We start from the raw sequence: 17,532 nt of genomic DNA, 5'->3' as shown, positions 1-17,532 counted from the left end.
ACTATTGTGGAGTGTGCATTCTCGTGTATTGTTTTCGATCTGCCAATTTCGAGAATATAATTTGTTTGTTTATCAACTCTCGGCTCTGACTTGTTCTTTGGGCCACAGCCGGCGTCCGCTGGTGCACCAATAAGGACGACTTCTAAATTGTCCACGGTTTCGTGGTGCGGTTCGGGGGGCCGATACTTCGGCTCTTGGAATTAGCCCGGCGATTGCCTCCCTAATAAACGGGACAGGTGTGACATCTGTCTTTGCGGTTCTCATGTTGAATACGTCAAGATGCATAGGCATGCATGTAAATTTTGGGAAATATTGCCGAAGACTTTCCGTCACGCAGAATTTAACGAATAATTTACGGAAGTTGCACGAAAGAGAGCTGCTGGATTCTTTAGATAAGCTTTGGTGACTTGATATTGTGGCTGTCCCGCCATTCATCTCCTAAAGTTTGTGTGCGTGCGTGCGTGCGTACGTGTGTGTGTGTGTGTGTGTGTGTGTGTGTGTGTGTGTGTGTGTGCGTGCGTGCGTGCGGTGATAACAAAAATATTTAGTGCAATGCCGTATTTAAGATATATCTAACTAAATATGCACAGTACTAGGAAAGACAAGAATACTTCTTTTTCGGTAATGCTAGAAACAAACGTGAAAGAGTGAGCTGTACTTAGTTTCTGTCTGAATTAAGTGAAACGTTCGGTGCCTCATCTACGTGTATAGATGTCTATATCAATAGCTGGTGAACATTCAGAGCTATACTTAAATTTATTTATTTTTTATTTTCCGTGTCCTCAAAATGCATATGCGTAGTTGAAAAGGACAAAATGCAAACATCTAATGCGCGCTATGCAGCCAGCTTCTCGACCTATAATCTATACGGGTGTAGTTTTCCTTCTACATGGCCATGAGAAACGAACGGCCACATCATTTACGCTAAATGTAGGGCACTATTCCGCCTATCTGCCTGCCATTAATGGGTTTGCAACTCTTCCTAATGACTGACGGGAACATTTTTTCATGTGAGATAGGACAGCGTCTAGTAATCGTACATCGTCTTTTCCTGAGTATACCATCCCATTTTTTCACCGAAGCGCCGAAAGACCACTTGACCTAGTTGTCAACAGCCTCGCTCGCTTAGTGATGGTGCTAGCTATATAGCTAGACATTTGTTTATTGATTGTGATACGTAAATAGCGTGAATATCTATTCTCAACGCGCCTTTGGTTTGTACAGCGGAACCGCCGGTTCTCGTTTCACACTTCGAAAATAACGTTGTACGTCGAGATGAGCCGGTGTCTCTTCGATGCGCCGCCACAGGGACACCACTGCCCCAAATAACGTGGTCCATCTATGATATACAAGTGCAGGACTGTAGTCGAGTGAGTATCTTCTTACTTGAGCAAGTTGTACTGAGTGACGCTGCCTGTTTGTTTGGAATAAGGAGGCATTTTTACTGAATGAACCCAAAATACAAAAAAAAAAGAAAGTGATTCTAGTGTTTTCGTTATGACAGGAATGTATGAACGTACTGCTGATTGCGGTTGTGGGTAGGTTTATGAAAAATAGCTCTGTTACGTAAAAACACTACAAATTCTGGTAACGGCCGCTTTTAAATGCAAATACATTTTTTAGTCGTGTTATGTCAGGCATTTGGCGTAGTCCGCGGCGGTGACCGCGCACCGGCAGGTGTTCTCTATAAAGCCCCTTGATTTTGGGAAAGTACCGCCATCCACTGTACTCGTCGCAACGCACTCGACCTCCTCTCTCTCTTCTCGCACCCTTCACGTACTCCCAGTCTCCGACACTTCTTCTGCAGAATGATTGGTCTCCTTCGCGGTCGCCCTTGAAATCGCGTGGGTCTTGCACTTTGCTTGTGTTTTAAGTGCGAAGCATTTTTTAGCGAACTTTGGTGTCTTTGAGCGTATCTATCTATCTATCTATCTATCTATCTATCTATCTATCTATCTATCTATCTATCTATCTATCTATCTATCTATCTATCTATCTATCTATCTATCTATCTATCTATCTATCTATCTCTATCTCTATCAATCTATCTCTATCTCTATATCTATCTATCTATCTCTATCTCTATATCTATCTATCTATCTATCTCTATATCTATCTATCTATCTATCTCTATATCTATCTCTATATCTATCTATCTATCTATCTATCTCTATATCTATCTATCTCTCTATCTATCTCTATCTATCTCTCTATCTCTCTATCTCTATCCGCCTACGACCTTCAGCTCTCCTGGCCGTTTCCATAATTGTATTGATACCAAAATTGGTCTGGCATAACATGACTGTGACGAGCATAAGTGACTAGACATAACATGAAAATCATGAGACGTACGTCATAAATAACATGATTTATATTTCATGGTAAGGCAGCTCTCACGGTGGTTTCGTTCACTTGACATGTTTCAAAACTGGTATCGTATGACATGACCGCTTGGTGAACCTATGCAAAAGACCGTAACATGAAAATGATGACATGCGTGTCACGTAACAACGTGACTACATGCCACGCTAATGATGCGCTGGGGGCCATTTCGCTAGCTTCACTTATACCGAATTCGGCATTACAAGACGTGAATGGATGACGAAGGTATGTGACCAGTGCAAACATGATAATCGTGAGATGTGAGATGTAACAACATCACTACATGCCACGCTCATGATGCGCTCGCGGCCGTTTTGCTAGATTCAGCTATAGCGAATTTGGTATTACGGGACGTGAATGAATGGCCTTTTCGCTAGCTCCAGATATATGAAATTTAGTATCAGGTGACATGAATAGATGACGGGGTAAATAACACGTCGAAACAATGTAATCTTGGCATGAAGGTCATGTACGACATAATTTATCTCCGCCTCGTAACGTTGTGCTGATATTAAAGTGACATATCAACCTTGCTAATAAGTGCTTCGCATATCATCGATTCCCACTGTACGTGGGAACTGCCAATTTCTTTTTTTTTTCTGAGAGATTGAGAATGAGTGGACGCCGTTATATACATTATCAATCGACTCGCTATGTCGTTGTACGGGCTGCGCTTGCATGTAACATGCAATTATAGCATGCGCCATTATAGTGCATGGTGGGATTATAGCATTCATGGTGCATGGCAGTTTCAGTTATTGCACGCACGTGAAAAAGTTTCTTTCCTGTGACCGTTGCCTTGAACAGTGACGTCATTCGGGTCGTCTGCTTGCGGCGCTCATCGGTGCTTCAGTTTCGGTTACGCCGTCGAATTTCACTGCGCCACGATAATTACTAGGGGCCGCTTTTTCTTTATCTCCAAGCAGTTATGCGTTCTACGCATGAAGAACTTGAATTCACCCTTTAGACATTTTTCGCCATTTTTCGCCGACGCTCTGCCTAACAAACGTAGCGCACGCGTTGTTATCTGCGCTTTGTGTGGGCGCTAAGCCATGCTGTTGCGCCTATTAGTGCAACAGCCACAGTGAAAATGATTACGCGCGTTTTACAATACCCCAACGTAAACGCGATGGCTTACGCAAGCAGCAGTGGCTGCACAACATCAGCTAAAGAAAATCTTTCCAACAAAGAACATTGTATCTTGTGAGGTAAGGCGTGTGTCTTATTGCTCGTATCAAAGAATAACCGAATGCTGCATTTAAAATATTGTTTCGGGCTGCTCATCAACATACGTGTTTTTTATGCGCGAAGCTTCTTCCGCCATGGGTCGTATATCCTCTGTCGTCGTGATTGTCATAGTAGCCAGTTGCAAAGCATTAGATGACGATAAAAACGGTGCCACAGCATATCCACCCAGTGAATGGTGAGGAGTGGGACGAAGCGTCCGTCACTCCGTCCACGCTTCTGTGCGTCCGTCTGTGAATCCATCCGTTCGTTCAAGCACCCATCCGTAGGTCTGTCCGTATGTCTGTCCGCATGCCTCGCCCCACTCGTCAACATTAACCTCATGGATATATACATGCTGAGATTTTTTTCTCGCTTATTCGTGCGTTGCTTCAAAATAGAGTTGTCATCAATATGCTGAATTCCATTGTTAGAAAAAAAAAGAAAGTTGAATCGTGTAACGTTTTTATACAAAATTGTGTCAGGGAAAGTTGCCCTAAATGTACCTTCTTGCGTTCAGCCAGCAACTGCTAGGAATATGCTCCGTAAACATGATCGACTCTTGGCACTCAGGTTTGTACGAACTAATGCTTACAAACACAGTTATTTTGCCAGAGCAGTTGATGAATGCAATCGACTACCTCATGAGGTTTTTTTAGGTGAAATTTTTTATGTCGCTAGAACGTTATCTACTTGGTAATTAGAATGTTCAAATAAGTTATAAATTTTGTTGCTGTTTCATAGAGATGTGACCTCTGTTACAGTAAGAATTCTTGTTGGTTTTTTTTTGCTGTTACGAATGACTTGATGTTTCTAATGGGTTCCTGCCTGGACCAAAATGCTGGTCAGCAGTATTACTAAATATCTAAATAAAAATATAAACATATTCAGCTCCTACTTCATCACCTCTCACACACTTCGGCAATCATGGAAAATGCACAACTGTAGTCTGTTTTCACTGCGAACAATTACGTAGGATGATACACCTTCTGGATCGGGCTTTCTGGGACTGTTGGGATGCGTTTATGCGAATGTTTGTTAGAGAAAACAAATGAATCGATGAATAAAAATAACTCTAATTGACGCTACTTTTCGTAAGTGTATTTATTTTTATTGTTTTTGGGCATATCAACACACAAAATCAAGAAAGATAGGCGGTTTATGAAAAAAAGTAAAGAAATATCGAAACGCAACGAAAAAAAAAGCTATACCACGGTAATAGCGAGTGACTCATTTTTTTAGGAAACCGTGGCTGCAATAATTCTGGTCCCGCCTGCATAAGCATGTCTTCCATTCTCTAATAATAAACTTTCCTATACTTTTTACGACAGTCACCTGAGTATTTCTGAGCGGGATCAGTCACTCCGGATGGGACGTTTTTGGTCGCTATAGATGCGCAGAATATGATGACATTCCTGGTGAAGAGTTTCTCCTCTCACTAGTAACCCCATCGCTAGTTTCTTTGACAAAAACATGAAAAAAGTTTTAAATAATCATTTTCCTATGTTTCTGTTATTCTGGTAAATGAGTCACTGTTGGCGAACCTAATCGAACCGATATTGCTCAAAGGCCTTCTTACGTTTGCAGACCACTGCGCACAGCTACTCTCACGCCGAGGAGATGAACACATGACTAAATGATCCACCATCCACGAAGTAATTGCAATATGTGACGCTTTAAATACCTCTGTCGTACACTGGCACAAAAGCACCAAATAAAATTGTGAACACACACGGACATGCCACAAGCGGAACTACTTCAGATGCAAACCTACAGCCTGTTATCATGTGGCAGAACAACTTCCGCATCATAGCAATTTCAATAAATACTTTTATTTATTAGCATGCCCCATTTATACAATCTTTGGAAGAAGCTAATCCTTTAATAGACGGTTGCCTCAGTGTTTATAATTTTATTATCACCATTTAAAACATTTTCAGTACTAGTGCGGCGCGCAAGCTGTCGCAAAAAACCGCCTCAATTGAATTGTGCGGCTCACCCGCGAGAACGTCGGCGGAAAATGGCGCCGCGCGCCGCGCATACGGCAAGCGGGCGAGAAGAATTAAAGAGGAAACGCGCCCGTGGAGGAGAGTGTCGTTACTTTCCCAAGTTCAAGGGGTTTTAGTTCTCTATCCGCTCTCCCCCCAACCCCTCTCTGATAGCTACAGCTGCGGGCGCGCGCACCTGTCTTCGCCCCTATAGAAACCAGAGCATGTGGCGCCGGAGGGTGTTGGAGAGGTTGATACAGTTTATCGCCACTTCTTCTCTCGCCGTTCGCTCTCTCTTCTCCCTGCAGTCCACTCTTCCGTCCGCTCGCGCATCATTCTCGACCGTTCACTGGCTGGGCGCCTATCAATCACATCCGGAAATGTGGGTTTGAGATGAGGCTGTGAAACGCCAACGCCGAGGCCAAAAACGCTGGCGCCCCACTCTCCCGCCCGCTCGCTTCTCACTCTGGAACCTTCACTGACTGGGCGCAATAACAGGAGTTGGTAAAGGCGAATGTCTGACGGCAACAGTACCTTATCTCGGCACAAGAAAGGCCTTCGAATTTCCTCACGGTTCTCTTTGGTGAGGTTGGGGAATTTTTCTTCATGCAACACTATCCCTCCAGAAACGAAACGTCCTAGGGGAATGAGCCCTAACAGTCTGGCACCATGACAATGCAATAATCCCGTAGCCCGTTTTAAGAAAGGATCTCATATCTTGTGACACGATACGTCGCAAAAAGAACTCATAAATAAGGAAAAAAAACGTACCGTATTTGGTCAATTAGGTGCATCTTTTATTATTTATTTTCGATACCAGTCAGATGTGCCTGATAATAGTAATACTAATATTTCTTCTACTACTACTACTAGTAGTAGTAGTAGTAGTAGTAGTAGTAGTAGCAGTAGTAGTAGTAGTAGTAGTACTAGTAGTACTACTACTACTACCACCACCAGCACTACTACTACTTCTACTACTACTACTAATAATATTAGCAATGTTGATTACTCACCAATACGTTGGATGAAGGACAGATGCAGGTAAAAGCTGCTCTCCGAAAGAGGCAGCTTAGCAAGGGCCCTCAGCCACCTTTTCACCGATTTATTTTTTTCCCTCTCATTCATCACACCCTCATCTGGTCCTTCTCTGCTCAGTCCCATTGCTTAGCCCTGACGCCTACTTTTAGTCCATGAGGGAAAACAACTTCTATCTGATGCAAGGTGGCTAACTAAGGAAATTTTGGTTTTCTTTTCGACATATCCCTAGGGTGGCGTCTTGTTTTCCTCACGATCAGATTGTTGGTGGTCGCGCTTGCTCCCTTTGCGACATTCTCTTTTCGAATGGTGCGTCTCCGTTCGTCGCATTATGCGGGCTGCCAAATCATATGCGTCACTGCGACGCCGCTGCATGCGCTGTTTTTATGATGCTCGACCACTGACGCTAATATGTTTGCGGGCGTCAATCTACAGTGCAGACTTCCGTGAAGTTTGGTACATGGTTCAAGGTCTATTTTGAGTATTATAGGTGAGCCGCTTAACACAGAGAAAGAATGAACTTTGAACTCAAGCCATCCTTCTTTTCCTTTTTTTGCAACGAAATTATAGCACCAAGAATTGCTAGTACTAGTGCATTTGCTTAATATTGATAAGTCGCTATAACTTCCGTGCTTATGCAAGAACACAGAGAGCCAGTTAATCATAAAGAAAGGAATCAACTCAGACTATCAAGCTTGCACAAGTGAAATAAGGGTTAGGCGTATCGAATAGTTAGTTAGCTGTCATTACTGAAGTTGGATACATCACTCAAAAGAGAAATTACTTGGATGTTCAAAAGCAGCAGACGCCATAGCCTTCCAGGATTTTCAATATTCTACCTTGATTGTCAAGCTATTCAATAGTTTATGTTGCGTAGTTTCCATGCTTTCCTCTCACGAAAATTTATGAAGCAGCTGTGGCGCAGTGTCCATGAACTATTATGCTAATTGGGGGCGAGACGCGTGTAGGATCGTAAAAGCAATATTTCTGTAGGTTGAAGGTCAGCCCATATGTATGATATCGAGCAATTTCAGATTTAATAAAAATTGGCCACCAGATTCAAATACTTGCGTTTTCATCGACAGTGCTTTGACCTGATAAGGAAAGTTTTGTGATAATAAGAGTGTGTTCAAGTGGCAGGTATTGCGCTGTTAACATTGATAAAATTAAGTTGTTGTATTAACACATCTTGCGTCGCTCCAGAGAATCTCGCAAAGCGAGGAACGTTAGAAAGCACCCAGAATACATAGACCTGAAAGAACAAGATTTGTGATCGGCGCGATGCGATAAATTCAGGAGGAACCGTGATTCAACGTAGCTTCTACACAATAGCCCAAACCCTCTGATTAGGTCAAGTTCCGAGAAAGCTTTGCAGTCCTTATATTTTTTATCTCTCTAGCTTCACAAGGGAACTTGGGTATAAAGTTCTAATGAATAAATTGTCATGGATTTGGTATGCGCGAATCAAGAAACACGACTATTATGTCGAGATGCTGACAAATGACACGACACAAGTGTGTAGTCCTCAAGTAGTACACTGGCTAATGTACACGTAAAGTGACAACAAAAGAACACCAATATAAGCCGATACGTAAAAAGCAACGCCCCTGAGATCGCTGGTCCTTTCTCCCCAGTGTATAAATACACGTGAAGGCCCGACGTGAGAAGAACGCTTTGTGGCTTTGCTGTTGGGGGCACCTCGCAGGTCCGTGTCGGTGACTACGTGAGCCGAGATGGGTCCGTGATCAGCTTCGTAAATATCACAAGGGTTAGGCCCGAAGATGGTGGTGCCTACCGCTGCGAAGCGTCCAACGAACACGGCTCGGACGCACACTCCGGTCGCCTGAACGTGCTTGGTCCACCGGCGGTGCACACAATGCACAACCGCACAGTTGTTGCGGGATGGAGGGCGATGCTGCATTGCCCCTACTCTGGCTTTCCGGTGACGAGAGTAATTTGGCGTAAAGGTGAGTGCACGAAAATGCGTTTTACGTATGTGATGGAAGATGTGACCGAAATATGACTGAGTGCTCCTATACTTTGTGGCAAAATTCGTGTTTCGAGGCAGTGACTGTTGGCCACAGGGTAGCTTTGTGTGACTTAGAATCTCGCTTGTCCAATGACTAAAGTAACGAAGATTGCCCGAATTAACAAGGTATACAGGGTGCTATGAACAGAATGTGATAATATCTTCAAATATATGCGTATCGAAATTCGGGCCCAAGTGATCGTTACTTACGTTAGGGGATATAGCAAAAAGAGGTTTGATACATTGTGTCTTTCGAAATGTGTCTTTCAGAAAATGTTTCAAAAGTCTAAGAAAGTAAAACACATTTTAAGCAGCAATTAAGAATGTTAGACTAATCTACTTGTTAATTATTGAAGTTAGGTGGCTGGGAAAAGTAGGAAAACTGATGTTCTTCAAGCGAAGAACCAATCACAGCTTTGTGATATAAAAGAAAAGACAACCTCCAGTACTTGTTTTGGCGTGAAGAAATTCAAATAATTGAGAGTCGAAACCAAAACTAAGGTTTACCATAACAAAGAAATGCTCTGAATGGCTGAGGCATCAATTTACTGAAAGTGAATGCCACATCGGGTCATGTCACTTGTGGCGATGAAAGGTGTCGTGGCTTAAGAGCTCCGTACGGCTATGCCAAATTGATGCTGGTGTAGAATGTACGCTTCAAACTCGGACCACCTGGGCTTGAGTGGTAGCCGTAGAGAGTGGACGTTTCTAGTGGCACTTGTTATAACTGCATTGTTTTTTCCTTTATTCCTGAGTACCAGTACGATTTGCTTCATTTTGCTAAAACAAATTAACGTGAACGTGACCTCTCGTGTCAATTTTTTCATTTACTGAAAAGAAAAATAAACGAAAAAGTTATTGTCACCATTACCTTGCGACGGACTCTTCTATTCACTTGAGTGTTTGAAATAAAGAATTAAAAAACAAAATAGCATATATACTCGTATGCAGTCCTACATAGGTGATAACAAAAGTTCTCATGAGGCCGGAACAAACACGCAGCCACCACATTCTCGGTTAACTCTTATTCGCGAAAATCACGGAGTTCCTACTTTCAATTTTTGATCAAACTCATTCGGTGGCCTTGAAAATAACTACGCCCACTACCAACTTTTTCTCTTTTAGACTTCATAGTTCACGTTACTTTTTGTAGAAATACGCAGCAACACAAGCTAGGCTTAAGAAATAAAGAAAAACTAATGCAGCTATGCCAAGTGAGCATAAAAGTGAAAACACACTTCAGCTGCGATTCGAACTGAGGCTTTTCGAGCGGGAAGCGGGTATTCCACTTCTGCACCACGTTGGTGGAGCAGCGCACAACCCTTATGCGAAGGCACGTTGTAAGCTCCCGATCGCAGCGTCCCATTGAGCTTGACCCTGTTCTTGCTTCACTTCCTGAAGCTCATTCCGAGTACTCCCCTTCTCTAGTACCCCTACCGAAACCTAGACACGGCCGATTGCAGCAAGCAGGCGACCAGTGGGTTCACAACACATGACAGCATTTACAGTGTTGCCAGCATTTGTTAAAGTATGTGTATCATGAGTGCTATAATTGCAAGCCGCACGTCTTCATAATGAAGTCGGTTGATGACTGGTATAACCACGCGCACTCACTCCTGTCATTTCAGCGGAATAAGACAATAGCGCTCTTGCAGGCTGCGGTTTTGGTTTCACTGATGAATTCGGAAACAATATAACATACAGGTTCCCAGTTCGAAATCCCACAGCTGTACTGAGTTCTTCGCATGAAGGGTTTCAATGGTCGCATTTGGCATAACCCCCTAACTCTCCTAATTGAAAAGTATGTTGTGTAAATTTCTTAACCATTATCTGAAATGATGTTCTCAACAATCCTGATACATGCGGCTGCAGACGAAGTAATCGTGAAAGCATCGAACACACAGCATTTTTTCGAAGTTTTTGAATTTACGACTCATTGCGTGAAACACCCTGAATGTGGGAAATATACTCAATGAACGAGCAAGTACCAACACTCTATGAAGCATTCATTGAAAAAAAATCATAGTCATATGCAGGGTCGGCAGTGTTATTAGTGGAGCAAGCTAAATAGGAGATCTAACTCCATGTTTTGCTAACAAATAAAAAAAATATTCAGGATGGAATGAGGGAGCTCATTTCATTAAAGTGGGATGGGATGCGCTAATACTGATCCTAACGCTGAATCAGGCTAACATAATTCAGAACATAGCCCATTGATACCGAAACAAGCGCAAATGAAAGAAATGAGAATTTTTATCTCTGCGTTATGTGAGGTGCATATCGCTAATCAAAGCCTTTGCGCAAGAATATGCATTCCATTCATTGTGAGAAATGCAGGCAGGCCAGAGCCACAGCTTTGCATGTTGAGTACGGGTAGTACAGAATGACAGTTCATACAGACGTCGGGGAAGTGAAAAATTATTACCAACTAGAGTGGTGGCTTCAAACGCTCAACGCGCCATGAGGGGTTGACTAATGCGCAGAGACCGTATTTGTCGCAACACACACGCGTTGAGTGAAATATACCTTGATGTCATTAGGCCGGAATGCGCATGCTGTGAAGCAGTGGCAAATTTTGATCATATTGCGTGGGATTATACCATAGATATATATCCCCCACCAGCAGATATTATGGGTTATCCGACTCTCTAGCATTGGGGGCAGGCCGCAGTAGCACACTACAGCCAATTTGGCCAGATAAGCTTCATCTAGGTCACCGTGCAGCTTCGGTTAATGTACGGAAAACGAAGAATTGTGTGCATCTGCTGTCTTAAGAAATACCTTTTCATCCATCGAGTCAACCTTCAAAACTTCAGAGCAGCGCGCACAGTAGTCATCTATACCGGTTAGGAAGGTACTGCTGACCTAAAGGTCCTGAGACCTAATCCCTACCTCGGCCACTCAATTTAAATGAAGACGAATTGCTGGTGTCCCTCGTATTTATATTAGGGAGCACGTTAAAAACACCAGGTGGTGTAAACTTCCAGAGCTCTCCACTATGACGCATCGTATATTCCTATGAGGGATATGGGAAGTGAAACCCCGATATTGATTAGAGCTTCAGTGCAGCGTCCTATGGGGGATATGGGACGTGAAACACCGACATTGATTAGAGCTTCAGTGCATCGTAAAGATTTTAGTTGAAATAAAGCTTTTTTTACACCGATGACATGTAAAACTTCACTACCATAAAATTAGTGGTTCTACAGCCCCTTAACTGCAACGATGACCCTAGGTTTCCTATTGCCATGAGTATTTGCAAACGTCCAGGTATACTGATACTTGACGTGATATCGCAATACGTAATCATGTATCGAGAAGCGCATCCAGTATACCGAAGAGTGCATTCTGCGTGGTGCCCTGTCTGTTCTTCTGAGCGTGTACGCTGTAGTTCATGGGAGAAGCAGTCTTTCGTCTTGCGAAACACCGCAGACGGGAAAAGCCTGCCCAGCAGCAAACGTGTGATGTCGTATCAGAACGGATCCCTCATTCTGGAGACGTTGAGCCGCAAGGACGACGAAGGACGACGAAGGACGCTACTCCTGCACCGTACGAAACGAGCACGGCATCGAAGTCCGCAACCATCTTTACCTCAGGGTTCTCGGTGAGTTTGCATGTCGCATTAACTTTAAATTGGTTCATTTTCAAACGTCTAGAATCAGGAGTATCCCACTCATTAGGAGTGAGACTGCATACACTCGTGTCACTAAAGTATTCAAATTCCCGCACCCCTTCATCTGAACCCCCTCTCCACTAAAAAAAAAAAAACATTCTGTAAACACAAATGCTCACTACCACTGTCCCGTACCGTAATTTGTATATTACGCATTTGTTGTATCAAGCTATGAAGAGGAAGCAGTGAAAAGAGAATATCGCTCGAGGCTATGTTTCATGACGACTGCTTCTTTCGTACATTTATTTCACTCGCTTGAAAAAACTGTGCCCACAGCCATATTTTCTGTTCAGTTATTTTCTAATCACTTCAGTCCTTCATCATAGCTGAACATCTCTTATATTCGTCACTCTTGTTACGTAAAACGCAGTTCTACTGATTTTCTCGAGCAACATGAAGAGTAGGACACCTGCGTTTTGTAGAGCTTCGTTACATATACGTAAATTGAAGCCAAAGAAAAGGTGCGTGATTTCAGCCTAACGGTCGCTTCTCTTGCGAAAGCTTGACAACCCTTACACGCGTGTTATTCACCGTTAAAGAATTGTTGAGAAAAGTTACTGCGTGCAAGAAAAACGCAACACACACAGAAGATACAGAAGGAACAAGCGTGTGTGTGCATAGGTTTTTCTTGCACTGATTTTTTTCTCTGTATGTATCACATGGGTCTTTAAATTGTTCAAATTAATCGGAGTAATCTTTGTTCTTTCTTCTAGCAGATAATGCAAACTTCACTGTGTCTAGAGGTTTTCTTATTGAAATATGATGATTGCTCCCTCATGATATACGTTTTGCTGCTTCTTTTTGACTGTGTTTTCTGGTGTCCTCATAGGCTCCCAAAGCAACGCTTGGTGGCGGTGCGACTCTGCACAAGCAGCGCCATCTCTGGCATAAAACTAGGAATATACGTACCTCGTGCAATTTGTATTTTCTCCGCCAGCGCGCTGCAGCTTGCTTTCGTACACGTGCAGGGCTCTCCCGCTCTGCTTATAGTGTTGCGCAAAGCGGAGTTTGAAAGCAAAGTTTCCCAGCCAGACAGGTGCTACGAAAAGTGAACGTAATTGTGCAGCATCAGCGCGTGCAGAACGCGTGCTGCACGTGCTTCGCCTGCAATGAAACACATTTAAGCACCTGCGCCCTATGTCGCGCCTATCCCCAATTTCCCCGGCCCTTGCTGCCACAGCCGCAGCGCGGCGTTGTCATCGCTCCGCAAACATGAGCTTTGGGTCCCTTTATATATAGGGATCCAAAGTGATGGGCTAGTTACCTATATTACCTATAGTTACCTATAATTCCCTACATATGTCTCTATATATGTTTATATATGGTTATATTACCTATATATGAGAACATCCAAGAGAACTTACACACCCTTCCTTTCTGTTTGCGTCCTCTCTCGGAACACGAAATTTCCTACAGTTCCACCATTGATCACACCATTCTCCTTTCCGGAGAAACCTCAGCTGGGCTCCCGTACCAGCGTTACATGCAGCGTTCCCGATGGTGACCCACCAATACGTCTCTCATGGCTTCACGATGGCGTGCCATTGGACTCATCGCCATCTACCGGAAAAGAAGGTGTCTCTTTCGGTCACGTGGATGACTTCATCTCCACGCTGGTGTTTAAGTCCCTGCGTGAGGAGCACACGGCCGTGTACACCTGCCTTGCGGCGAACGAAGCCGCTGCTGTCAACTACTCTGCGCCGCTTGTCGTCTACGGTAAGTACAAACGAGACGTTTTCAATTAAGGTCTGGATACTATGCAACAACATACCAATAAATGTGGTATGTGCGACAAGAGAAATTCAAAGTTCCTGGTGTTACTCTATTGTGAAAGTTTGCCGCTAACAGCTTTCGTATTGAAAAACAAAAGACAGCACTCTTCAAAAGTTGGCAAATTGTATAACACGCAGAAAATCTACGTACATTTATATTTAATTTATGTGTACGAGATAGCCGCACGCTAATGATTCTGTTCAATGCAGCTTGTTTACCTATGGTGATGTTTCTGTTCCACATTCGCAATTTTAGGACGATGAACCCGACTGACGTTATATACCACAATAGGCATTCGCAATTACTTCTTACAGTTTTTTTTGAAGTTTCTATATACTCTTTATCGACTTATGCTGTAATAAATAAAGTTTTATCACTCGATGCTCGGTCTTTCTGTGGCAGCCCCACCAAGATGGCGGCTGGAGCCCGCGGATACGACGGTTACTACCAGTGAGCGTGTGATCCTGGACTGTCAGGCTGATGACACCCCGGAACCCAGGGTTCGTTGGAAGAAGTCGGCAGGTTTGAAGGTTTCCCTCTCGCACCACTCTTTTGCCACTATAGCCTGCCTACTTAAACAGTGTTCTTAACTGCTTCCGAGTTTGCAAGGTTGAGTTCATGGTTACTCGTACCACAGTTCCTTAATACCGTTCTGGTCACGAAACTTCTCCGTCACTCTATGGGAGAGCTTGATATGGTCCTAGGGGGCCATCGTCCTAGGGGGGCCGTCCTAGGGGGGCCATCGCCCCGCTGCGCCCGGCGGAACGCACTGGCCGCGACGGCATCCCGAAGGCGTTGTGTGGTGGCAGCTCGCGGTTTCTGCATCATCGTAATGCGAACTTCATGTGCCAGTGCACCGTGCTGAAGGTGGACGGCATGAAAATTCGAATGAACAAGGCCTAAGACGTGCTGTGTGCCGGGTTGCAGCTCCGGATACCGAAGCAACAAAGAAAAGGCGTCGCTCTTCTGTTTCCCAAGTAGTGCCGAACTCCGAGAGAAATGGAAGCGAGCTATACCGCGGTTGGAAGCTGGCGGTTTCAGCTTCGAAAGTAAGAACGTTCGGGTGTGCGAAAAGCATTTTGATGCTAGCGACGTTGTGAGAACCGACGAGCACGTCGTGAACGGGGTGGTCGTGTCGCTTCAGCGAGAGAGACCGTGGCTTTGCACGAACGCCGTTCCAAGAATTTTTGACGGGCTCTCGGCGTACCTGACAAAGCTGAAACCACGTTCACGGCCTGTGACTCAGAGGCAACCAGCGAAGAGGCGGCGAGAATTGTCACCGGAATGCGCAGCAGTGGAATGCCAAAATGTCAACACCGACTCGGCAGGACAAGCCAGTGACGGTAAGCTCTTGAGCCGGTTTAGTCGCGGCGTTACTTTGTTCCCTCAGTCGCATGACCCTGTGTTAGCGGCTGGTGGCAATGAGGTGCTTCTGAACAGTGTTATTGAATTGTATTACAGATGCAGCAGCCAGCGATAGTGGACACGCAGATCAGGCCTGCCGAACGGAACAGGCAGTGTGTTCGTTTCTTGAAGTGCAGGCGCTAAAGGCGCAGCTTTCGAGTACGCGGCAACGACTCGAACGGTGTCAGAAGCAGCTTGCGAAGATGAGAGTCCTGGCCAACAAAAATGCAAGACTCTTGCAAAACCTGGACAAGCTATCTACCCGCGAGAAGCTTATTTACGATCAGTGCATCATGAAGGCAAACGCGAAATCTCCGAAAACTGCCAGGTAATCTTCAGTCGCACATTACTGCCACGAAGCTATGAATATAATCGCACATCTTTTTCGTGCCACTGTCTTGTGCATATTTTTTAAGAGAAGTGCACGCTAGCATTGCATGTCAGAGTAATCCTAAATTGCCCGCTTTTCATGATCGCACAATACAAGCTTTCTGTTGCTCTCGTGCTGGAGTAGGGGTGCATGTTAATATTGAAAACGAGAAGGCATTTTTAAACGCGGTGGTTGTGTATTGCGGTATGAAGAAAGATGGTGTGATGCATGTCATGCATCTTCTTTTTTCTGCTTGCTGTGGTTATGCACTTGCACTGTTCACTCACCAGTCTCGGTTTACCTGAATGCACAACGAGCCTGCACTCTCTTTAGGTACAAAAAAGCATGGATTTATGACTACCTGCTACTGAAGATTAATTCAACAGTGGTCTATACATTCCTTCACGAGAAGGAGTACCTTCCCTTGCCCAACCCTCGCACCCTCTACACGTACCTGAGAAGCCCCAAGGCTGACTTTGGTTTTGACAGCAGTCTATTCACCGTTCTCAAAGCCAAGCTGCAAGTACTTCCTGAGCGAGAGCATCGAGGTTTGGAACAATGCACAAACTTGCTACTGCATTCTATGACTTCATTTCTCATATGTGGTGCATGTCTAATAAGATGTATTTTTTTACAGGTGTCCTGATGTTCGATGAAATGAGCGTAAGAAAGAGTGTGCACATTAGTGTGTCAGACATGGCTCTGCTCGGAAAAGTTAACTTCGCTGAGCACACAAGACCCTCGGACTGTGAGAAAGATGGCGATCACGTCCTTGTCTTTCTCTTCCGACCATTTCTTGGAGGGTGGTCGCAGACTGTTGGGACCTTTTGTTCCTCCTGTGCAGCCCCTGGTTCAATAGTAGCGAAGTTGTTACTCCAGTGCATTGTGCACCTTTCTAACGCTGGCGCTATTGTCGATGGTGTTACATGCGACAATTCAACACCAAATCGTTCAGCTTTAAGGAGATTCGGTTAGTATCTGGGGACACGAGTTACATTTGTCAAATTAAGATTTGAACACTACTAACTGCATTGATGTGTTCTTTTCAGGGATAAACAGTGACCAGAAACAGCTGCAAACTTCATTCCAGCATCCATGTGACCCTTCACGGACAGTGCAGGCACTAATTAATCCACCGCATGTCTTCAAATGCATAAGGAACAATCTTCAGAAGGTTGGAAAGTTTCTGGTAAGCAGTAATTCGTATCTACGTCAGGTTACTCCCTTTGCGAGGAGTGGCTTCACCTTTTTATCGCAGCTACCGGAATGACATGAGGTCCATCACTTCCACTACTCTGCCCCGCTGGAGTACGAGGAGCAACAGGCTGGCCTTCGGGCTGTCCCGAAGCTCACAAGGGCTCACATCTTCCCGAACGCCTTCCAGAAGATGAGTGTCCGGCTTGATGTTCAGGCGAGTAACCACTCCTAGTAATTAGTAAGGCTACTTACAGGCGAACTAATGACAGAAAACTTTGCTGATGATTTGTCAAAAAACACAAATTTCAATGCAAGCTCTTTCGTTCAACAACAGTAAGCCATCATTTTCAGCTTTTCAGCGGAAGCACGGCGTCTGCAATGGAGTTTTATAGCAAGCAAGAAGGCTGCCAAAAGCTACATAACTCCGCAGGTACATACGACTTCACGAAGCAGATGA

The 17,532-nt window shown here is 44.3% G+C and overlaps 1 pseudogene; it reads left to right on the top strand.

Annotated features, from left to right (window-relative positions):
* Positions 1-17,532, top strand: part of LOC142792913 (cell adhesion molecule Dscam1-like) — a 150,554-nt pseudogene that overhangs the window by 97,290 nt on the left and 35,732 nt on the right.

This window comes from Rhipicephalus microplus, chromosome 2 (assembly GCF_043290135.1).
Source record: "Rhipicephalus microplus isolate Deutch F79 chromosome 2, USDA_Rmic, whole genome shotgun sequence".
Taxonomy (NCBI): Eukaryota; Metazoa; Arthropoda; class Arachnida; order Ixodida; family Ixodidae; genus Rhipicephalus; species Rhipicephalus microplus.
This window is presented reverse-complemented; position numbering and strand designations above follow the sequence as displayed.